Raw genomic sequence first — 23,997 nt, 5'->3', positions numbered from 1 at the left:
TACTCGGGAGGCTAGGGAGAACTGCTTGAACCCAGGAGGTGGAGGTTGCAGTGAGTCAAGATCACGCCACTGCACTTCAGCCTGGGCAACAGAGTAAGACTCTGTCTCAAAACAAAACAAAACAAAAACAAGCCAGGTGCAGTGGCTCATGTCTGTAATCCCAGCACTGTGGGAGGCCAAGTCAGGAGGATCATTTGAGCCCGGGAGTTCAAGGTCAGTCTGGGCAACATAGTGAGATCTCAGCTCTACAAAAATGTATAAAATTAGCCAGGTGTGGTAGCGCATACCTGCAGTCCCAACTACTCGGGTAGCTGAGGTTGGAGGATTGCTTGAGCCTGGGAGGTCAAGACAGGAGGGAGTATGATCACACCACTGCATTCTAGCCTGGGCGACAGAATGAGACCCTATCTCCAAAAAAAAAAAAAGTGAGGGCGTGGCGGTGGGAGGTACAGGCATACCTTGTTTGACTGTGCTTTGCCTTACTGCACTTCAAAGATGCTGCGTTTTTTTTTACAAACTGAAGGTTTCTGGCAACCCTTTGTCCAGTGAGTCTATCTGCATCAGTTTCCCAGTCACGTGCTCACTTCATGTCGGTATCAGCATATTTTAGCAATAAAGCAATTTTTTTGTTGTTGTTGTTGAGACGGAGTCTCACTCTGTCGCCCAGGCTGGAGGGCAGTGGCCGGATCTCAGCTCACTGCAAGCTCCGCCTCCCGGGTTTACGCCATTCTCCTGCCTCAGCCTCCCGAGTAGCTGGGATTACAGGCACCCGCCACCTCGCCCGGCTAGTTTTTTGTATTTTTTTTTAGTAGAGACGGGGTTTCACTGTGTTCGCCAGGATGGTCTCGATCTCCTGACTTTGTGATCCGCCCGTCTCGGCCTCCCAAAGTGCTGGGATTACAGGCTTGAGCCACCGCGCCCAGCCAATAAAGCAATTTTTAATTAAGGTATGTACACTGTTTTTTTAAGATATAATGTTACTGTACACTTAACAGATTGCAGTATCGTATAAACATAACTTTTATATCCACTGGGGAATCAAAAAACTTGTGTGGCCCGCTCTGTTGTGATACTCACTTTACTGCACAGTGTAGAACCTAACCTGCCTCCTGTTTCCGGGGTATGCTTGTAGCAGGGGAAGGTGACTCTGGGCAGAGTATGGTGCAGGCCGAGGCAGGGAGGCGGGAACAAGCTTGGTGTGTGAAAGACAAGATGAAAAGGGTGGGAGATAAGCCAGGCCAGATCAGGCAGATTTTGTATGGGCAGCTCAAGGGGTTTTACCTGAGGGCACGAGGGAGTCACAGGGGGTGGCAAGACTGTTTTTTAAAAATCAGCAGTGTGAGCACTTTGGGAGGCCGAGGCAGGCGGATCATCTGAGGTCGGGAGTTCAAGACCAGCCTGGCCAACATGGAGAAACCCCTGCTCTACTAAAAATACAAAATTAGCCGGGTGCGGTGGTGCATGCCTGTAATCCCAGCTACTTGGGAGGCTGAAGCAGGAGAATCGCTTGAACACCAGAGGTGGAGGTTGCAGTGAGCCGAGATCGCGCCATTGCACTCCAGCCTGGGCAACAAGAGCGAAACACCATCTCAAAAAAGAAAGAAAGAGAGAAAGAACACTTCCTTCTACCCAGCTGCTCAGGGCAATGACCTTGGATCATGCTAGATTCCCTGTTTTTCTTACCCCACCCTAAACCCCAAAACCTGCCCCAGAAACTCCCTCCTCCAGGAAGCCTACCCTGATGTCTCCCTGCCTGACCTCCCCAGGCTCAGCTGGCAATCCTCAGATACTGATCTGGCTTTGCAGGGGAATGGGTGTGTTCCTGCCTCATCGCCCTCCCCAGTCCCTGAAGGCACAGCACTGGTTATTTGTGCTGGAGGCGAGAACATGGGCCACAGTCCAGGCAGTAGGAAGCCTCAGTGTTGAGTTTGAATTAACCAGAAGGATGAAAATCCCAGCTCTGGCGGCAGCTCCCTGTGTGACCTTGGGCAAGTCATTTTACCTCTGTGCCTCTGTGACAGGGAGATGGTGGACACCTGGGGGTCTAACCCTTGGGAGGATTTGAAGTGAACTGTGCTACCTGCAGTTCACTGAGCAGCAGACTGGACGGACAGGTAACCAACAAGGCGACCCTCTAAACACAGCACTGGGAGGAAAAGCAGCAGGAGAAACAGAAGCAGTATCCATTCTGTAAAGCAAAAATCCGCCGCACAAAGCAAGCAATTCACTCCAGCACAGGAGGTCGCTGACGGGGAGGGGAATGAAAATAAAAGGGAATTTTATAATAAATAGGAGTATATATTTTCATATATTGTAATGTATAGTTTTATATTTCTATTATGTATTATGTAATGTCTAATGTATGAGAGTATACACACACACACTCACACTTCTTTTTTTTTTTGGAAACGGAGTCTCATTCTATCGCCCAGGCTAGAGTACGGTGGCACTATTTCGGTTCATTGCAACCTCCGCCTCCCGGGTTCAAACAATTATCTACCTCAGCCTCCCAAGTAGCTAGGATTACAGGTGCTCGCCACCACACCCAGCTAATTTTTGTATTTTTAGTAGAGATGGGGTTTCACCATGTTGGCCAGGCTGGTCTTGAACTCCTGACCTTTGATCCACCCGTCTTGGCCTCCCAAAGTGCTAGGATTACAGGCGTGAGCCATGGCGCCCAGCCCACTCACACATATTTTTAAGCAGACTTTTGTTAGAAACCAAGTTACAGTTGGGCGCAGTGGCTCATGCCTGTAATCCCAGCACTTTGGGAGGCTAAGGCGGGAGGATCACCTGAGGTCAGGAGTTCAAGACTAGCCTGGCCAACATGGCGAAACCCCATCTCTACTAAAAAAGTATGGCCAGGTGTGGTGGCTCACACCTGTAATTCCAGCACTTTGGGAGGCTGTGGTGGGCAGATCACGAGGTCAGGAGTTCGAGATCAGCCTGGCCAACATAGTGAAATCCCGTCTCTATTAAAAATACAAAAATTAGCTGGGCATGGTGGTGCAGGCCTATAGTCCCAGCTACTCGGGAGGCTGAGGCAGGAGAACTGCTTGAACCCAGGAGGCAGAGGTTGCAATGGGCCGAGACTGCACCACTGCACTCTAGCTTAGGCAACAGAGTGAGACTTCATCTCAAAAAAGAAAAAAAAAGTACAAAAATTAGCTGGGTGTGGTGGTGCGCACCTGTAACACGAGCTACTCGGGAGGCCGAGGCAGGAGAATCGCTTGAACCTGGGAGGTGGATGTTGCAGTGAGCCAAGATCGCACCACTGCACTCCCGCCTGGACGACAGAGCAAGGCTCTATCTCGAAAATAGAAAGAAACTGAGTTAAGTAAGTCTCTCAATTCAGGCCGGCGCAGTGGCTCATGCCTGTAATTCCAGCACTTTGGGAGGTGGACGCCAGTGATCACCTGAGGTCAGGAGTTCAAGATCAGCCTGACATGGTGAAACCCCATCTCTACTAAAAATACAAAAATTAGCCGGGTGTGGTGGCATGTGCCTGTAATCCCGGCTACTCAGGAGGCTGAGGCAGGAGAATTGCTTGAACCCGGGAGGTGGAGGTTGCAGTGAGCCGAGATAGTGCCATTGCACTCCAGCCTGGGCAACAAGACCAAAATTCCATCTCAAATTAAAAAAAAAAAAAAAAAAGGCTAAAAAATTTTAAATACAAAAGCAGGACCATGGAAGGGGACATGCTTGAGAAGGTACAAAGCACTGGGCAGATATCAGGGGATTTTGTTCCTTTGGCTAAAGAGACAGAAATTTGACAGAAAAAGGCAACCCTGCACAAAACAGCCTTGAGACAGCAGGCAAACTGCCGGGTGGGAGAGGACTCTTCCTGGGTTTTATCAACTCCAAGATGCGCGTTTTTCACACTTTTGTCTCTGAAGAGGAGGACGCCTCTTACAACTGATGGCTGCTTAGCCAAGGAAATACCTTATGTCTGGCTTCCACTCCCAGGTGAACTGCAGGAAAAACACCTGAACTCATGGAGCCTCAGTTTCCCCGCTGAGCAGTGGGGAGGTCGACAAGCCTGACCTGCCTCCCAGGTTCCCATTCATTCCCTCTTTGAACAGCACTTACGGAGTGAGGACAGGACTCCAGGCTCACACGGAGGCACTGGGGAGGCAGCCGGGGTCAGGACAAGCAAGGACCGTAGACAGAGGTCCAGTGGGGCTCCAAGACCCATGGCCGCCTTGACGGGGTGACCGGCCTGCTGGGGAGCTTTGCTGCTGCCGGAAGGGACCTAGGACTTAGGGCTGGACTACCTGTACAAAGGAACTGCTCAGAGATGGGGCTTGATGAAAATGCTGTTTCCTGGACTCCACCCATCGGGATTCCCAGGAGTTTGGTCTGTGTGAGGCCCAGGGATGGTCATTTTTCACAAGCATCTCTGGTCATTTGGAAGCAGGTAGGGTTTTTTTTTCTTTTTCTTTTTCTTTTTTTTTCGAGACAGAGTCTTGCTCTGTCGCCCAGGCTGGAGTGCAGTGGTGCAATCTCGGGTCACTGCAAGCTCTGCCTCCCGGGTTCACGCCATTCTCCTGCCTCAGCCTCCAGAGTAGCTGGGACTACAGGCGTCTGCCACCTCGCCCGGCTAATTTTCTTATTTTTATTAGAGATGGGGTTTTGCCTTGTTAGCCAGGATGGTCTAGATCTGCTGACCTCGTGATCTGCCCGCCTCAGCCTCCCAAAGTGCTGGGATTACAGGCATGAGCCACCGCGCCTGGCCCTTTTTTTTTTTTTTGAGACAGAGTCTTGTTCTTTTGGCCAAGCTAAAGTGCAGTGGTATGATCACAGCTAACTGGAGCCTCGACATTCTGGGCTCAAGTGATCCTCCTACCTCTCAGCCACCCGAGTAGCTGGGACTGAGGCGTGTACTGCCATGCTCAGCAACTTTTTGTATTTTTTTGTAGAGATGACGTTTCATCATGTTGCCCAAGCAGGTCACAAACTCCTGACCTCAGGTGATCCACCCACCCTGACCTCCCAAAGTGCTGGGATTAGAGGTGTGAGTCACTGCGCCCTAGCCAGTGGGACACTTTTTGAGAAACATCCAGGAACTCCAAAGACAGGGTCTCTGCTCCCCTTTTTCCATCCCTGGGACATGCCTGTCATCCACCCATCCATTCATTCAACAAGCGTCTACAGAGCACCTACTGCATACCAGGAGCTGAGAACACAGGAAACACAGCCCTCTCTTCTCATCTTCTGCAGTTTGGAGCCTCGTGAGAAAGCCAGGCTTGAAGAAATACTCACAGGAAAGAATCTCTTAAAGGAAGCTCCTCCCGACACACACACCAACATGCCTGCCTGCATCTCAAAAGGATGATGCTGAGCCGAAGATGCTCAACCCAAACGACTCCACAGGGCAGGTCTCCACCTCTGTGAAATTCTAGAGGAGGCAAGTCTGACCCACAATGGCAAGGCAAGTCAGTGACTGCTTCTGGGAGCAGGTACTAACAAGGAAGGAGCACAGGGCAACTCTCTGGCATTGCCGAGAATGTGCTGTATCTTGATAGGGGTTAGGACTCACGGACAGGCATGCTTAAGCTACGTGCATTTTAATGAAGGGCTCTCCGCAGCCTCAGCCTCCTGGGCTCAAGCAATTCTCCCACCTTAGCCTCCAGATTAGCTCCAGGCAGGGGCCACCACAACTGGCTAAGGTTTTTATTTGTTTTTTGGAGAGATAGGGCCTTATTGTGTTACCAAGGCTGATCTCGGACTCCTGGCCTCAAGTGATCCTCCCACCTCGCCCTCCCCAAAAGTGCTGGGATTACAGGTGTGAGCCACCGTGCCTGGCCCCTCTGTGGATTTTACTGTATATGAATTACACTTCAATGAAGAAGGACTGGGAGAGGCCGGGAGCAGGGGCTCATACCTGTAATCCCAGCACTTTGGGAGGCCGAGGCAGGCAGATCACCTGAAGTCAGGAGTTCGAGATCAGCCTGGCCAACATGGCGAAACCTCGTCTCTACTAAAAATACAAAAATTAACCGGGCGTGGTGGCGGGCACCTATAATCCCAGCTACTTGGAAGGCTGAGGCAGGGAGAATGTCTTGAACCCAGGAGGCGGAGGTTGCAATGAGCTGAGATAGCGCCACTGCACTCCAGCCTGGGCGACAGAGCGAGACAGTGAGACTCCGTCTCAAAAAAAGAAAAAAAAAAAAAGGATTGGGAGGGGAAAAAAATATATACACACACACACACACACACACACACACACACACACACACACACACACACATATATGTATACACACTGTCCATAAAAGCGTAAGTATATGCATAAAAGTAGGAGGTTGGCCGGGCGTAGTGGCTCACGCCTGTAATCCCAGCACTTTGGGAGGCCGAGGCGGGCGGATCACGAGATCAGGAGATCGAGACCATCCTGGCTAACACAGTGAAATCCTGTCTCTACTGAAAATACAAAAAAAATTAGCCAGGCATGGTGGCGGGCACCTGTAGTCCCAGCTACTTGGGAGGTTGAGGCAGGAGAATGGCGTGAACCCGGGAGGCGGAGCTTGCAGTGAGCTGAGAAGCGCCACTGCACTCCAGCCTGGGCAACAGAGCGAGACTCCATCTCAAAAAAAAAAAAAAAAAAGTAGGAGGTCACCACGCACATTCTAGGCAGAGAAATTCCACCAGTATAGCAAGGGCTTGCTAAGCTGTGAGCTAAGACCTCTCCCAGGGAGACCTCCCTCACCCAGGCTGGGTGTCAAGTGTCGGAGGTCAACGAAATGCTATGCATGCCAGGTGATAGAGGTTACAGTCTGGCGAACTGTCACAGCCACCCTGTGAGGCAGGGGCTGTGGACATCTGCCCGCCCAGCCTCACACAGTGGACAAGAGTTGGCATCCAGCCTCTGGAAAGGTGGTTCCGGGGAGCTTCACCTGCAGGCGTCCCTGGACACTGAGCCATCCACTGCCTCCAAGCAGCAGAGGCCACCAGGCGCTCCCTCAAGGACCCCAAGGGTCATTAGCAAAGGTCTCACAGCCTCAGACAGATATTCCCGCTCACTCCGTTCCCTAGGTTACCAGGCTGGGACACCGAGGACATAAGAGGCTGACAGGGGCCACACAGAAGTTGGCAGCCCCCTAAACAGGCAAGCACTTCAAAGAGAGAGTGTAGAGGGACAGGGTGGGCATAGCGAGGGAATGAAGGCAGCAGGGCTGGGCTGGGGGGTCCAGAGGCATCAACCCTTCCTCTGCAATCCTAGAAAGGGCATTTTTGTCCCCAACCTCAAGAGTATACACAGAAGCAATAACTAACAGCACTAACAACTGTGACCGTTTACTCTGAACCAGGCACTTGCAAAACATCTTTTCCACGCTAGACCTTATTTAACAATAAGGTCATCCCAAGAAGTATTTATTATTTCTCCTGTACTTCCGGTTCTCTAACCTGGCCTAAAGGAGGGAAATAGCTTGCCACCAAGTCACAGGGTTAGAAGGAGCAGAAACAGGACTTTTACCCACACAGCTGACCCAGTTGCCCGTCACCTCCAGGGTCATCCTAGGGGTCCACCCCCCGCTGCCAGCCCCACTCCGACTCTTCCTTTTTGAGGACGATTTCTGCACAGAGTAACAGAACCTGTACCCCACACTGCATGCACCCAGGTGTGACCCCCAAACCTGTGTAATCAGAAACAGCCCACAGGGTTTGAGGCTTGGTGTGGCCAAGACAGGGAATTCACCACAGTCCCAAAGAGGGGATCACAGAAAAAGGATAACCTGATCAAAGCCCTGCTGCCTCAGTTTCCCAACCTATGAAATGGTCCTAATGCCACTTTCTTCACAGAACAGGACAGACTCCGGATGCGCTGAAACAAATTCTGGATCCCAGAAATAACAACACCGTAAATAACAATAATAATATAATGGAAATGATATGATATCTGGAATTTGCTTTAAAATACCTTGGCAAAAAAGAAAAAAACGTATGTTCACGGTAGGAAAGGGGATAATGGTCAAAAAAAGATCAGATCAGCAGAAAATTCTTGCAGAAGCTGGTGATGGTTACACAGGGGTTGGTTGTGGTATTCTCTCAACTCTCAGTGACAGTTTTAAAATTTCCTTAACAAAAAGTTAAAAAGGCTGGGTACATGGCTCATGCTTGCAATCCCAGCACTTTGGGGGGCCTAGGCGGGCAGATCACCTTAGTTCAGGAGTTCGAGACCAGCCTGGCCAACATGGTGAAACCACTTCTCGACTAAAAACACAACAATAAGCCGTGTATGGTGGCATGTGCCTGTAATTCCAGCTACTCAGGAGACTGAGGCACGAGAATTGCTGGAGTCTGAGAGACAGAAGTTGCAGTGAGACGATATGGCACCACTACACTCCAGTCTGGGGTGACAGAGTGAGAGCCTGCCTCAAAAAATAAAAAATGTTAAAATAACAATAAATAAATCTGCCAAGCCGAGTCTAGATGGCAAAAATAATAATAATAATAATAATAATGAGCAAAGACAGCCAGGTGCATTTGCTCATGCCTACAATTCCAGGACTTTGGGAGGCCAAAGTGGGAGGACTGTTGAGCCCAGAAGTTGGAGACCAGCCTGGACAATATAGCAAGACCTTATCTCTATAAAATAAAATAAAATATTTAAAAATAATAGGCCGGGTATGGTGGCTCACGTTTGTAATCCCAGCACTTTGGGAAGCTGAGGCGGGTGGATTGCTTGAGTCCAGGAGTTCAAGACTAGCCTGGCCAACATGGCCAAACACCATCTCTACAAAAAAAAACAAAATTAGCTGGGTGTTGTGGCCACATCTGTAGTTGTAGCTATTTGGGAGGCTGAGACATAAGAATCACTTGAACCCGGGAGGCGGAGGTTGCAGTGAGCCGAGATCACGCCACTGCACTCCAGCCTGGGCACAGAGAGACTCTTGTCTCAAAAAAAAAAAATTAAATTAAAAAAAATTAAATAAATAAAAAATAAGAAGAATCGAAGTGAAGCTTCATTGAACATTCCCGAGAGCCAGGTCCTATTCTAAAAAGCTTCCCAAGTCTTCACTCATTGAAGCTTCACAACACCCAAAGCAGGGGAAGCTCTGTTACAGAAGAGGAAATTGTGGCCCAATGGGTATTTGGGCAATGTCTTCCCTTTTTTTTTTTTTTTTTTTTTTGAGACGGAGTCTTGCTCTGTCGCCCTGGCTGGAGTGCAATGGTGCGATCTCAGCTCACCACAACTTCTGCCTCCCAGTTTCAAGCGATTCTCATGCCTCAGCCTCCTGAGTAGCTAGGGTAACAAGTGTGTGCCACCATGTCTGGCTAATTTTTTGTATTTTTAGTAGAGACAGGGCTTCACCATGTTGGCCAGGCTGGTCTCGAACTCCTGACCTCAGGTGATCCGCCGGCTGGCCTCCCAAAGAGCTGGGATTACAGGCATGAGCCACCAATGCTGGCCCTCTGCCTTCCATTTAAAATGCCAACACTGATTGCCTAGAGTTTGAGGGAAAGGCCATAGCGACTTGGGTATCTAATCCTATGGGAGACTCTGCTACTTAATAATAATTATTCCAATCACAGTCACTCACATTTGGGGCACTTGCTATATACCGCAGGCACTGTGCTGAACACTAAGCGTGCCTGAGGTGGGTGGTGGGTTTCCTCTCATGCCCACTCTTCCAGTCGGGGAAACTGAGGCACGGTACAGGGAAGCCCTGTGTGCCTCATGCCGGAGCAGCCTGCTGCGTGCCCTCTGCTGCCATGCAGTTTAGAATGCCAACATTGTTCCTCGTGTGCCTTTCAGGAAGACAATGGGGACCTTTCAGAGCGGAGGAGTCAGTCTGAGTCCCGTGGGAGAACAGTAATCATAGTGAAAACAACAACAGCATCATTTGCTAGTTCCTGAAAGCAACTGCCTGCCCAGCTTGGCAGAACATTGCTTAGTTCAGCCTCACAGCAGACCCTACGAGGGAGGCATCATGGGCCCATTTTATAGACAAGGAAACCGAGGCCTTGCAAAGAAATCGCTTGCCCAGGGTCACACTGCAATTAAGCAGAGAAGTCAGCATTCCATCCGACGCCTGCCAATTAAGTGGGTCACAGTCCCCAGGAGAAATAAACTGCCTAAGAATGACAGGTGACACCAACACTGACGGACAAGGCTACCTTGGCACTTCATGGGTGTTTGGGGACCCTCACAAGAGCTTTACCAAGTAGGTACTGAGATGAACCCACTTAATAGAGGGGAAAACCAAGGCCCCAAGCAAGCCCCCTGTCCACAGCCATTCAGCCAGCAAGCAGCAGAACTGGGATTATAATCAACAGGCAGGGCCCAGAGCCCACGCTCTTGACCTCCACACCAGGTGGCAAGCACGTGACACAGGGGGCCATAAGCAGGAGGAAGAGGTAAGGAGGTCATCAGACACAAGGAGGTCACCCAAAGCCAGGACACGTGCAGCCTGGAGACGCTGCCTGGGCGACAGGTGGGATCACATTGAACAGGAGAGAAAGAGAACAACTTTCTTCAAGGTGCAGCATGAGGGACCGGGCACGGTGGCTCACACCTGTAATCCCAGCACTTTGGGAGGCCAAGGCGGGAGGAGTGCTTGAGCAGGAGTTCGAGACTAGCCTGGGCAACACAGTGAGACTTCGTCTTCACAAAAAATACTAAAACTCCCTGGGTGTGGTGGCATGCACCTGTAGTCCCAGCTACTGGGGAGGCTGAGATGCGAGGCTCACTGGAGCCCAGGAAGGATAATGCTGCAGTGAAAAGTGATGGCGTCACTGCACACCAGCCTGGGTGACACAGCAAGATTCTGTCTCAAAAAAATTAAAAAGATGCAACATCAAAGGTGCTCCCTAAGAGCTACCAAAAGGCAAATCACTGGCCCTTGATCTGGCAATCCCACTTCCAGCAGTCCATCCCACAGGCATACTTATTTCCCTTTAACATGTGTGGACATGTGCCTTCCCACACTTCACACAGAAACGTTTGGAAACACCTCCACGTCCATTACAGTAAACCAGGATTCGCCCACAGAGGAATACCATGTAGCCAAGAAAAAGATGGAGAAGACCTACATGGTAGGGTCTCCCAGGGAGATGAAGTGGGAAAAAAACCAATGGAAAGATCAGACTACCATATGTGTAAGATGAATAGTTTTTTGTTTGTTTGTTTGTTTGTTTTAGACAGAGTCTCGCTGTGTTGCCCAGGCTGGAGTGGAGTGCAGTGCTGCAACCTCGCCTCCTGCGTTCAAGCAATTCCCCTGCCTCAGGTTCCTGAGTAGCTGGGATTACAGCCACGTACCACACCATGCCCAGCTAATTTTTATATTTTTAGTAGAGACGGGGTTTCACCATGTTGGCCAGGCTGGTCTCGAACTCCTGACCTCAGGTGATTTGCCCACTTCAGCCTCCCAAAGTGCTGGGATTACAGGCGTGAGCCACCGTGCCCAGCCTGAATAGTTTTAAAGACCTCCATCCATATATAAAAGTACATGCGTAGAACATCAGAATGGAGGTGCTGTCTGCAGGGAAGAGAGCTAGGGGACCAGGGATTCTGGGGAGGTTAGAGGGAGAAACACCATCTTTAGCGTTCTGAATTTGCCGCATGTGCATGTATCACTTAGAAAAAAAAGAACGAAAGGCAGAGGGAGAGAAAGATGATGTCTCAGACCACCCAGACAGAATAAATGAAACCCCACGGCGGCTAATCCAACCTTTCTCTCTCCTCCTCCTGGACTGTGTCCCAATGTCTTAACTGATCCCCAGGGCCCTGCCACACAGTAGGCCCTCAGGAAGTTTAATGGGGAACAATTAAAGAAACAAAGGCCCTCTCTGCTTTTGCCAACACTCCCCCCACCCCCAATGAATACATACACTCTTACACAAAACTAATTGTCGCCAAACTAGAAATGCCTTAGAAAACTCTCCCTCTCCACTGGGGAAACTTGCATGTCACTGAGACACAAAAGCTTCAGTCAACTGGGACAAAACTCTAATGGTGGTACTCCAGGAGGAGGAGAACGCGAGGGACGGAACCAGGAGACACTCCCTGGGGACCCCTCAACCAAATGCTCCCCATGCGTCTCTGGTGTGGCATAAGGTGCATCCTACCAGGGAGCTAGCTCAGGCAAGACAGGGGACAAAAAACCAGAGGGATATGAAGGGGTGAGTAAGGAGGGGGCAATTCATTCTGCTGGCGAAGCGGGCAGCAGTTGTCATCGTGGACATGGCGCGGGTGATTGCTCTTGTTTCTACTAAGTGAGGGTGCCTGGTGGGGGAAGAAAGCTCAAATATGACCAGGGCAAGATAACCATACTCCCCACCCCTCTCCCCTGCAGGGCGGGAGAGGGGAAATGGCAGCCCCTCTGCCTTCCAAGTCCAGGCGGCCTGGAAAGGAATGCCATGTTTTCCTGTTTCCAATTAACTTCCCCTACCAGCAGCCTTCTGCATTCTTGAGACCTGGAGTCAAGGCAGCCTGGCGGGTGGGGGTTGAGAGCTGGCGGGGAAACTGGGCTGCTGGCTAGACCTGGGCTCCAAGGTGGCCCACGGGAATCGGGGGAGTCCTACACACCCCTGGGAACTCCCCCTTCATAGGTGCTCTGGGTGCTGATCCCCTGGCCCTTCCACAGCCTGGGGCACACCCCACCTCCTGAAGGAAGGTTAGGGAAGGGCCGAGGACCTCTGGGAAGGAAGTCAGCAGGGAGACCCTCTTGGGCTCTCACCACCCCGCAAAAAGATCAGCTCCTACATTCAGCCAGCACTCAATCTTGAGAGATCTGGGTGTTCTCCACAGCCTCTCTCCTCCTGCCCACCTCCCCCATCATCTCACCAAGGGAAATACCTGCACTTAAAGGAGGGGACAGTGGCTGTGGGGATCAGGGGTCCCTTAAAGCTCCTGGGATCCAGACCCCATGAAACACCATCTCCCCAGTTCTGTTGACAAATATGAAGTCCCCACCACCAGTCTCTGCCGTCTGGTTTGGAGTCCCAGCTCGGCCGTGGAACATGCTTCCCCTGGCCTCAGTTTCCCCATCTGTAAAATGGCAAGATCACCTGTATTACCTCCTACACCGGGTGAATTGGGCCCAGTCCCTCTCCCTCAGCCTCCAGCCCCTCTCCCTCAGCCCCCTGGCCCCTACAGCTAAACATGTATTCCGCACGGGTAAAGTGCTGAAGGGGTACGGGCCTAGTCCCCAAAGCGCTCAGAGGGTGGGTGTCGCTGAAGGGGAATTGTTTGTTTGCAGTTGGCCTTCCCCAACCACAGGGAATTTGTCTGGGGCAAAGGTCTTCTGCTACCCACCTTTAAATTTTTTATTTTATTTATTATTATTTTTGAGACAGGGTCTCACTCTGTTGCCCAGGCTTGAGAGCAGTGGCACAATCATGGCTCACCCCAGCTTCAAACTCCTAGGCTCAATCAATCCTCCCACCTCAACACCCCTAAGTAGCTAGGACCACAGGTGAGTGCCACCATGCCCAACTAATTTTTTCATTTTTTGTAGACACAGGGTCTCACCGTGTTGTCTAGGCTGGTCTTGAAATCCTGGGCTCAAGCAACCCTCCAGCCTTGGTCTCCCCAAGTGCCGGGGTTACACGCGTGAGCCATGGCACCCGGCCTTAAATTTAAATGCCAGTTAGATCACCTGAGATTACGACCTCAAGACCAGCCTGGCCAACATGGTGAAATCCCGTCTTTACTAAATATACAAAATTTAGCCGGGTGTGGTGGTGGGTGCCTGTAATCCCAGCTACTCAGGATGCTGAGGCAGGAGAATCACTTGAACCTGGGAGGCAGAGGTTGCAGTGAGCCGAGATCACGCCATTGCACTCCAGCCTGGGCAACAGAGCAAGACTCTGTCTCAAAAAAAAAAAAAAAATTAAATGCCAGCAGCTGACATTCCTCCCCTTTGCCCACACTGCGTACTCTGCCTGCTGAATGATAAATATAAATGACACGTTTGGATAATACTTTTACCCACCTCCAGGTCACTTAAAGGAACTATAATTACCCCCACTTGCAGATGAGAAAACAGGACCAGTAGTTAAGTGACCTGCCTAAGGTTACAGAGCGGATCAGGCCAAGGGGAGAAAAGGCAAGAGTGTTCTGTTAGCTGCATCAAAGGGCCGTGGTGTGGCAAAGCGACAGCGGGTCATAGGGCATAGGAACCACCAGACATCAACAGTCCCAAACAGTTCAGCTCCTCTCGAGGCAGCGCTGAGTAGCAGCAAATGGGGCCAAGTCCCCCGCTCAGGTAGAGAAGGGAGAGGATGACAGCGGGGCCAGCTTCCAGGTACCCCGAGCCCATCACTGGCCAGGCCTGGGGCTCCCCTTCCCTGACTCCTTACACACCTCCAATTCTCAGTTCCTGCAGGCAATTATCCACTCCAGCCACAAGTGAAATGATCCTGCCCTCAGCCCAACTTCGAAGTGCATCGTACCCCTTCCCAAAACCAGCTCCCAGGGAAAAAAAAATCTGGCCGCTTCTTCTGGGTATTATCTACACTTCCGAACCAGGTCCACTGAAGTCAGAGGGACAAAGTGCCAAAGGGTGGGACAGAAGAAGAGCTTAACAGTTTTGAGCTAAGCTGGAAAAACTCCAGGAGGTTACAAATTGGGGCTCTGTGTGACCCAGGGCTGTGTGACCCTGGGCAAGCTTCTCAACCTCTCTGAGCACTCCATGAACCTGTCTGGAAAATGGGAATAATGTCTGTCCCTTCTCTATTTCCTCCTTGGACTGTGGCCAGTGTGTAATGTACTTAGCAGCAGCGGAATAAGGCTCCCTGGTTAGAGATATTGTTATTAATATTTCTATCTTGAGGGGGGAGCCATGGGAGAAGGCAAGGGAGGTCAACATGCCCCAAGAGTCCTACCAGTGCATGGGCAGGGGGTGCTTCCTGAGTAGTCCTCCCCTGTTTTCTCATGACGCAGGGCAGGGCAGAGTTGACAGAGCCCCCCACACCCACCCCAGGTGCTGGGAGAGGTTAAAAGCACAGAGAGCTTATCATAAATCTCAGGCCTTGATGCCTTGGATGTTTCTAGTTTCCCTTTCAAGTGTCCTCTGTAAAGAGGTGTAAGAGAAAGGCACCCCTAGATCTGTATTATACTGTGGGTGGGTGGGTAGGTGGGTGGGGGGGGACAAAAGGGGACGATGGTCAGGACATGGGCCTGGGCACAGACTGCAGCCCGCAAGGCTAGGGACACCAGAGAGCTAGGACCTGTCACCTGGGCCTCCCCGGGAGAGCTGACACGGCGGCCTCTGACCCCACCTCCTGGGAAGTTCAGCTGCTCAGAACCACAAAGCAAAACAAAGGGGCGCTGAGAGGAAGGAGCCGCAGTGCCTTCCAATCACCGCCGGCGCCCGAGCCCGAGCCGAGCCCTCCCGCGGCTCCTTGCCCGGTCCTCCCGGCTGGCCGCGCACCAAGGCCCAAGCAGCCCCTGGTCCCTCGTCTCCCCGCGGCCGCCCGTGACAGGAGTCGGGGAAACAGCCGAGGGGCAGCCGGGGATGGGAAAACCAGATGGCTCCATCCCTCCTCCCTCCTCCTCCATCCCTCCCTCCGGGTGCCCGCGGCCTGGCTGCCCTCCGCAGGGGCCCGAGGAGGCCGCGGGCCCAGCTCGTCCGGGCTCACCCCGGGGAAAGGGCTGCCTTTGTCTAAAGGTCACCACCCGAGCGCGGTGCCCCGGCCGGGCCTGGTGCCTCCAGTTCCCAGGCCGAGGGGGAGGAGATGAGGGGCCGCCCCGAACCTCGGGAAGTGACAGGAGGCGCTCACCCCCCCCACCCCCGTAACGGCCCCCTCCGGGATGAGCCTCAGCTGGGGGTGGGGGAGGGGGTCACCTCCCTCCACTGCCGGGGGCTGGGGGTCAAGTCAACTCCTTTCATTGTTTAGGGGCAGTGCGGAGGGGGAGCCCCAGTGGCCTCCTTCCCCATCCATCCCTCCCCAGCTTTCCAGGGGCCCCCCGTGTCCGCGACACCCACGGGAGGGATTTGGGGAGGGGGCGCAGGGGCCGAGCGAGGCGGGGAGATGCAGGCTCTCCGCCTCCGGCCGGGAGATCACCGACCGCTGCCCAGCCCGGTGGCCCTCGCCTTCCCCGAAAGGCGGGGAGCGGGGCGAGGGGAGGGGGCCGGGCCGGGGAGGGGGTCTCCGCGCCCCTCCCCCCGTGGAACGTTAGGTCTCCTCTCTCCGCCGCTCCATTGTATCCCCGGCAGCCGGCGGGAGGGCCGGGGAGGCACCGGGCGCCGGGTCTGGGCAGGGAAGCCGGTTGGGGGTGTCCCCGTAGGATCGGGGCGGCGGCGGTGGTGGAAGAGACGCGGGGCTGGGGGGTGCCGGTGGCGGTGGGCGCCGAGCAGGGAAAAAAAAAAAAAAAAGGAGGCAGCGGGCGCTGCGCCCCGGCTGGGGGGCTGAGTGTGTGAGTGTCGCGGGGGTGGGTTCGGCCCCGGCTCCGGCTCCCCCCACACACACCCTCGCCGCCAACCCCCACTCCCCCCTCGCTTTTGCGCCCTGTCACAGCCCCGACTCGCAGGTAGAGAGAGTTAAGAGATTTAAAGAGAAATTGCTACATTGTGAGAAACTCACCCTGATGTTTGAGCAGCCGTCGGCGCGGGGTCTCCGAGACGGCCCCGCACGGGCTGCAAAGGGAGGACCCAGAAGGGGCCGGCCGGCCGGGCCGGTCAGCGCACTGCCTGATCGCATGGCGGCCGCTCGGCAGCAGCCGCCGGGGCCCCGCCGCCGCCCCGCGCCCAGGCCCGCGCGCCCCGGGCCCGCGCCCGTTCCGGGGAGGGCCCCTCGGGTATGCAAAAAAAAAAAAAATTTTTTTTTAATTAAATGCAAACGGAAAAAAAAAAAAACCTCGCAGGTTTTGTGTTCCGCCCCCCCTCCTCTTCCTCCTCCTCCTCCTCCTTCTCTTCCCTCCGCCCTCGCCGGAGGAGGGGCTTCAGGAATCCCCGCCCCGCGCCCGGGCGGACCAGCCCCGGCCCCGCCAGGCCGAGCGGCGGGTCCCGGAGCCAATGGGAGGCTGCGGACGTCCGGGGACGGGGCCCTCCGCGCTGGCACCGCCCCCGCCCCCAGCCCCAGTCCCGGGGGTTCGGGGCGCGCCTGCTCGGGCCACGGTGTAGTTTGTCTACTGCCTCGAGCCGCGATCCGGGTGCTGGGGCGCGGGGTAGCTGAAGGGATCCGCGCTCCCAGACCCCCGGTCCGGCTGGGGAGGGGGCGCCGTGCGTCCTGGGCGCGTCCCCCGAGGCGGAGGACGGTCGTCCGGCGGGAGGACGCGTTCAGGGGGAGCGCCGCAGGTTCGAAAAGATAGCGGGAGTCGAGGATGAAGGAGATGGAGGGGATGGAGGGGAGTCCCTCCAGAGGTGGGACCGCGCCGGAGCCCGGAGACGGAGCCTGGCAGGGTGGAAGGCGGCGGGGACTTCGGGGTGACAGGCCGGGACCCCGGGCGTGGCTTGATCACTCACCCTAGTCGGTCTCGGCCGAGCCACGGCGGCGCCGGGGAGGCGGGTCGGGCCTGCCTCGGAGCCTGTCCCCGGCCCCTGTGGCCGCGCTGATGGGATTCCCAGAAGCCCCAGGACGCCGCCGTGGTGTCGGGTCCGTTTCCGCCCCACCGGGCCGTAAACGCCCTGCTGGCGGGACACGGATTCTCGCGTTCCCTTAGCGAGGGCTTGGTGAGCGCCCACTGTGTGCGCTGCTCAGTGCTGGGGGCCCAGCGGGGACACAGAACCCCCGGACCTGCCCTCCCGAGGCTTGCAGCCCCAGGAGACTTATATTTTGTTATCTTAGTCCCTTCTGCCTCCCCGGTGCCCTAGAAAAGCTCGTACACACAGTAGGTGCCCAGTGAATGCGTGTTGAATAAATGAGTAATTGAGACAGATGCTAATTTTGTTGTTGTTGCGTGATATTTTGTTTTGTTTTGAGACAGAGTTTCGCTCTTTCGCCCAGGCTGGAGTGCAGTGGCACGATCTAGGCTCACTGCAACCTCCGTCCCCCGGGTTCAGGCTATTCTCTTGCCTCAGCCTCCCGAGTAGCTGGGACTATAGGCGCGCGCCACCACGCCCAGCTAATGTTTGTATTTTTAGTAGAGATGGAGTTTAGCCATGTGGGTCAGGCTGGTCTGGAACTCCCGACCTCAGGTGATCCACCTGCCTCGGCCTCCCCAAGTGCTAGGATTACAGGCGTGAGCCACCGCACCGGGCCTCTGTTTTTTTAAACCTTGACATGTGTTCTAGTATCTTGGCGGTACTACCCATAATATTTACTCCAACGTATTTTTTTTTTTTAAAGAATTTATCGGCCAGGCGCGGTGGCTCACACCTGTAATCCCACTACTTTGGGAGGCCAAGGCAGATGGATCACTTGAGGTCAGAGTTCGAGACCAGCCTGGCCAACAAAGGGAAACCCCATCTCTACTGAAAATACAAAAATTAACTGGGTGTGGTGGTGGGCACCTGTAGTCCCAGCTGCTCAGGAGGCTGAGGCAGGAGAATTACTTTAGGCTGGGAGGCAGAGGTTGCAGTGAGCTGAGATAGTGCCATTGCACTCCAGGCTTTGCAACAGAGCAAGACTCTCAAAAATAAATAAATATATAGAATAAATAAATAATGAAATAATGTCCTTCGCAGCAACACAGATGCAGCTGGAGGTCATTATCCTAAGCGAATTAACACAGGAACAGATAACCAAATACCTCATCTTCCACTTATAAGTGGGAGCTAAAAATTGGGTTTGCATTGACATGAAGATGAGATGGATAAACACTAGGGACTACCAGAGTGGGGAGGTAGGGATAGGAGACAACAGTTGAAAAATTAACTTTCGGGGGCAGGCATGGTGGCTCATGCCTGTAATCCCAGCCCTTTGGTAGGCTGAGGCAGGCAGATCACAAGATCAGGAGTTCAAGACCAGCCTGGCCAACATAGTGAAATCCTGCCTCTACTAAAAATACAAAATTTAGCCAGACATGGTGGCATGCGCCTGTAGTCCCAGCTACTCGGGAGGCTGAAGTGGGAGAATCGCTTGAACCCAGGACACAGAGGTTGCAGTGAGCCAAGACTGCGCCATTGCACTCCAACCTGGGCAACAGAGTGAGACTCCGTTTAAAAAAAAAAAAAAAAATTAACTTTCAGGTACTATGCTCAGTACCTGGGTGACAGGCTCATTCATACCCCAAACCTAGACATTATGCAATGAAAGAAAAAAAAAAAAGCCACCATGGCCCGGGTGTGGGGGCTTATGCCCATAATCCCAGAGCTTTGGGAGGCCAAGGCAGGCGGATCACTTCACGGGAGGAGTTCCAGAGCAGCTTGTTCAATGTGGTGAAAATACAACAATTACAAAATCTAATGTATTAAAAATACAAAAATTAGCCCGGCATAGTGGCGTATGCTGAGGCACGAGAATTGCTTGAACACCAGAGGTCGAGGCTGCAGTGAGCCAAGATTGTGCCACTGCACTCCAGCCTGGGCGACAGAACAAGAGTCTGTCTGAAAATAAAAACAAACAGGCCAGGCACGGTGGCTCACGCCTGTAATCCCAGCATTTTGGGAGGCTGAGGCGGCTGGATCACCTGAGGTCAGGAGTTCGAGATCAGCCTGGCCAACGTGGTGAAACCCCGTCTCTACTAAAAATACAAAAATTAGCCGGGCGTGGCAGCACGTGCCTGTAGTCCCAGCTACTTGGGAGGCTGAGGCAGGAGAATCACTTGAACCCGGGAGGCGGTGGTTGCAGCGAGCTCAGATTGCGCCACTGCACTCCAGCTTGGTGACAGCACGAGACTCCATCTCAAAAATAATAATAATAGGCCGGGCGCGGTGGCTCAAGCCTGTAATCCCAGCACTTTGGGAGGCCGAGGCGGGTGGATCACGAGGTCAGGAGATCGAGACTATCCTGGCTAACATGGTGAAATCCCGTCTCTACTAAAAAATACAAAAAAAAACTAGCCAGGCGTGGTGGCAGGCGCCTGTAGTCTCAGCTACTTGGGAGGCTGAGGCGGGAGAATGGCGTGAACCCGGGAGGCGGAGCTTGCAGTGAGCCGAGATCACGCCACTGCACTCCAGCCTGGGAGACACAGCGAGACTCCGTCTCAAAAAAAAAAAAAAAAATAATAATAATAATAATAATACAAAAGAAATTAGCCAGACATGGTGGCTCACACCTGTAATCCCAGCTTCTCTGGAGGCTAAGGCAGGAGAATCGCTTGAACTCGGGAAGCGGAGGTGGCAGTGAGCCGAGATCACGCCATTGCACTCCAGTCTGGGTGACAGAGTGAGACTCCGTCTCAAACAAAAACAAAAACAAACAGTGATCATCCACCACTCACTGGAGGTGTGTGGACCCTCCAAGAAGCAGCAGTATACACGTTTTTTGCTTTATGTTTGTATAGTCTGCGTCTTCCTAACTCTGCACTTCCACAGCCACTGATGGAGCTACACTTTTAAAGTGTTAACTGGGTGGTGAGCACAGTTTCTGATGAGAACCGCCCACAGGGGAGAGACCTTTAGTCACCCCCATCCTACAGTGTAGAAAACTCAATTGGCTCTGAGAAGGGAAGTGTTTTGCCCAGTCACGCACCCAGGAAGTGAGACACAGCCCTCATCTGAAGGCTTCACTGTACAATGGGACCTGATGTGTAGCACTTGCTACACATCTGTCATAGCTGCCAGCCCTGGGGGACTCGGAACTAGGGGACTCACTAGAGACTTCGTCAGAGTGTAGTCATTCATATATTTTTAGTATCTAGTGTGTCAAGGATTCTGTGATGACCCACACCACCCTGGTTCCTGCCTCCCACATCTATTAGGCAACGCAGCCAACAAGCAAGTAAGCAAATAAGTCACTTAGCCTCGGTTTGCAGGCCTCAGTTTACCTCCCTTGGTCATGCCCTTTGTGGCAGTTCCCAGGTTCCTTTGGTACATTGTAGAATATCCACTGCCCTTAAAACAGTGCTTGGCACTTAGTAAATGCTCAATAAAAGTTTGCTGAATACATATAACAACATCCACCCACCTCATACGCACACCTGACCTCTTAGGGAGACGGTCTTGGGCCATGCCATTTGGAACGGCTTTGGCAGGGTGTAGAGGACACCAACAAGAAGCCAGCCCTGGCCCCGTGCAGTGGCTCATGCCTGTAACCCTGGCACTTTGGGAGGCTGAGGCAGGCGGATTGCCAGGGCTCAGGAGTTCGAGACCAGCCTGGACAACATGTTGAAACCCCATCTCTACCAAAATAGAGAAAATTAGCTGGGCATGGTGGTGCGCATCTGTAGTCTTAGCTACTTGGAAGGCTGAGGCAGGAGAATCGCTTGAACCTGGAAGAAGGAGGTTGCAGTGAGCTGAGATCGCACCACTGCACTCCAGTCTGGGTGACAGAGGGAGACTCCGTCTCAAAACAAAACAAACAAACAAACAAAAACCCAGGCTGGGCACGGTGGCTCATGCCTATAATCTCAACACTTTGCGACGCTGAGGCAGGCGGACCACCTGAGCTCGGGAGTTTGAGACCAGCCTGACCAACATGGAGTAACTCTGTCTCTACCAAAAATACAAAATTAGCTGGGCATTGTGGCACATGCCTATAATCCCAGCTACTCAGGAGGCTGAGGCTGGAGAATTGTTTGAATCTGGGAGCCAGAGGTTGCAGTGAGCCGAGATCGCGCCATTGCACTCCAGCCTGGGCAACAAGAATGAAACTCCGTCTCAAAAAAAAGAAGCCAGCCCCATGTCTAGCCATGGCTGATAGCTATTAGTCCCTGCCCTGCCTGGGTGGCCCTGGGACAAGTCGCTGAACCTGTCTGGGTCTGACTGCTCAGCTCAGTTACTTCTTCCTTTCTCTTTCTTTTCTTTTTCCTTCCTTCCTTCCTTCCTTCCTTCCTTCCTTCCTTCCCTCTTTCCTCCTTCCTTCCTTCCCTTCTTTCTCTCTCTCCTCTCTTCTTTTTTTTTTGAGATGGAGTTTCGCTTTTGTTGCCCAGGCTGGAGTGCAATGGCGCAATCTTGGCTCACTGCAACCTCCGCCTCCCGGGTTCAAGCAATTCTCCTGTCTCAGCCTCCCAAGCAGCTGGAATTACAGTGTGCACTGCCATGCCCAGCAATTTTTTTTTTTTCCAGTAGAGACAGGGTTTTACCATGTTGGTCAGGCTGGTTTTGAACTCCTGACCTCAAGTAATCCACCTGCCTTCGGCCTCCCAAAGTCCTGGGATTACAAGCGTGAGCCACCGTGCCCGGCCCTTTCTCTCTCTCTCTTGTTCTTTCTTTTTCTTAGATGGAGTCTCACTCTGTTGCCCAGAATGGAGTACAATGGCTCAATCTTGACTCACTGCAACCTCCATCTACCCGGGTTCAAGCAATTCTCGTGCCTCAGCCTGCCGAGTAGCTGGGACTACAGACACGTGCGCACCACCATGCCCAGCTAATTTTTTGTATTTTTAGTAGAGATGGGTTTTCACCATATTGGTCAGGCTGGTCTTGAACTCCTGACCTTGTGATCTGCCCACCTGGGCCTCCCAAAATTCTGGGATTACAGGCATGAGCCACCGCGCCCTTCCTTCCTTCCTTCCTTCCTTCCTTCCTTCCTTCCTTCCTTCCTTCCTTCCTTCCTTCCTTCCTTCCTTCCTTCCTTTCTTTTTCTTTCTCTTTCTTTCCTTCCTTCCTTCCTTCTCTTTCTTATCTCTATCTTTCTTTTTCTTTCCTTTTTTTTTCTCTCTCTCTCCCCTTCCCTCCCTCCCAGCGCCCCCCGCCCCCCGCCCCCCGCCTTCTTTATTTCTTGACAGTCACACAAATTGGAGTGCAGTGGCGCAATCTCAGCTCACTGCAACAGCGCGCCTCCAGAGCTGAAGTGATTCCAAGTAGCTGGGATTACAGGCACCCACCACCATGCCCAGCTAGTTTTTGTATTTTTAGTAGAGACAGGGTTTCATCATATTGGCCAGGCTGGTCTCGGACTCTTGGCCTCAAGTGATCCCCCCATCTTGGCCTGCCAAAGTGGTGGGATTACAGGCACCAACTCAGTTCTTTTTTTTTTTTTTTTTTTTTTTTTTGAGACGGAGTCTCGCTCTGTGGCGCAGGCTGGAGTGCAGTGGCCGGATCTCAGCTCACTGCAAGCTCTGCCTCCCGGGTTTACGCCATTCTCCTGCCTCAGCCTCCCGAGTAGCTGGGACTACAGGCGCCCGCCACCTCGCCCGGCTAGTTTTTTGTACTTTTTAGTAGAGACGGGGTTTCACCGTGTTAGCCAGGATGGTCTCGATCTCCTGACCTCGTGATCCGCCCTTCTCGGCCTCCCAAAGTGCTGGGATTACAGGCTTGAGCCACCGCGCCCGGCACCAACTCAGTTCTTAATGTGGGACTCATAACTTGCATATGATTCTTTTTTTTTTTTTTGAGACGGAGTCTCGCTCTGTCACCCAGGCTGGAGTGCAGTGGCCGGATCTCAGCTCACTGCAAGCTCCGCCTCCCGGGTTCACGCCATTCTCCTGCCTCAGCCTCCCGAGTAGCTGGGACTACAGGCGCCTGCCACCTCGCCCGGCTAAGTTTTTGTATTTTTAGTAGAGACGGGGTTTCACTGTGTTAGCCAGGATGGTCTCGATCTCCTGACCTCGTGATCCGCCCGTCTCGGCCTCCCAAAGTGCTGGGATTACAGGCTTGAGCCACCGCGCCCGGCCTGCATATGATTCTTAAATGGAATTCTTTACACGATTCCTTGGTACATTAGCATCTGGGTTTTACCTACCAGGCAGTGGAACTAAGGGGCTGGATCAAAGGGCATTGATTCCCTGGCAATCCCTGCCCTGGGAGAGCAAATGTCTGTTTTTCCTGCTCTGCTCTATCTGTCCCCTGGCATCCTGGAAAGCCTGTCCAAGCTTCAGAGTTAATGAGTGAGTGTTGTCCACACTGTTCTAGAAGCAGTGGGGAAGGTCAGAGGAAGCCAAAGAGATGACCAAAGACTAGTGTTGGGGGTCAATGTGGGCCCAGATCGAAAGAGACCTGCTGTCCTTCAGGGGTGACACGCCCCTTCTATTTGAGGATCAGGTGCAAGTTATGAGTCCTAGGTT

General features: G+C 53.0%; 3 protein-coding genes across 3 annotated transcripts in view; 1 reads left to right on the top strand and 2 right to left on the bottom strand.

Moving 5' to 3' along the window:
• BICRA (BRD4 interacting chromatin remodeling complex associated protein) overlaps window positions 1-16,623 on the bottom strand; it is a 97,228-nt gene extending 80,605 nt beyond the window's left edge. Inside the window, exon 1 of the mRNA XM_050772047.1 lies at window positions 16,533-16,623. The gene's annotated coding sequence lies outside the window, so the exon portion shown is untranslated. The remainder of the gene's footprint in view (window positions 1-16,532) is intronic.
• The window catches only part of NOP53 (NOP53 ribosome biogenesis factor), a 289,745-nt gene that overhangs the window by 128,095 nt on the left and 137,653 nt on the right, over window positions 1-23,997 (bottom strand). The window lies entirely within an intron of this gene.
• The window catches only part of NAPA (NSF attachment protein alpha), a 128,934-nt gene continuing 115,269 nt past the window's right edge, over window positions 10,333-23,997 (top strand). The window contains exon 1 of the mRNA XM_050772325.1: window positions 10,333-10,342. The gene's annotated coding sequence lies outside the window, so the exon portion shown is untranslated. The remainder of the gene's footprint in view (window positions 10,343-23,997) is intronic.

The sequence above is a fragment of the Macaca thibetana genome, chromosome 19, assembly GCF_024542745.1.
Source record: "Macaca thibetana thibetana isolate TM-01 chromosome 19, ASM2454274v1, whole genome shotgun sequence".
NCBI classification, from domain to species: domain Eukaryota; kingdom Metazoa; phylum Chordata; class Mammalia; order Primates; family Cercopithecidae; genus Macaca; species Macaca thibetana.
This window is presented reverse-complemented; position numbering and strand designations above follow the sequence as displayed.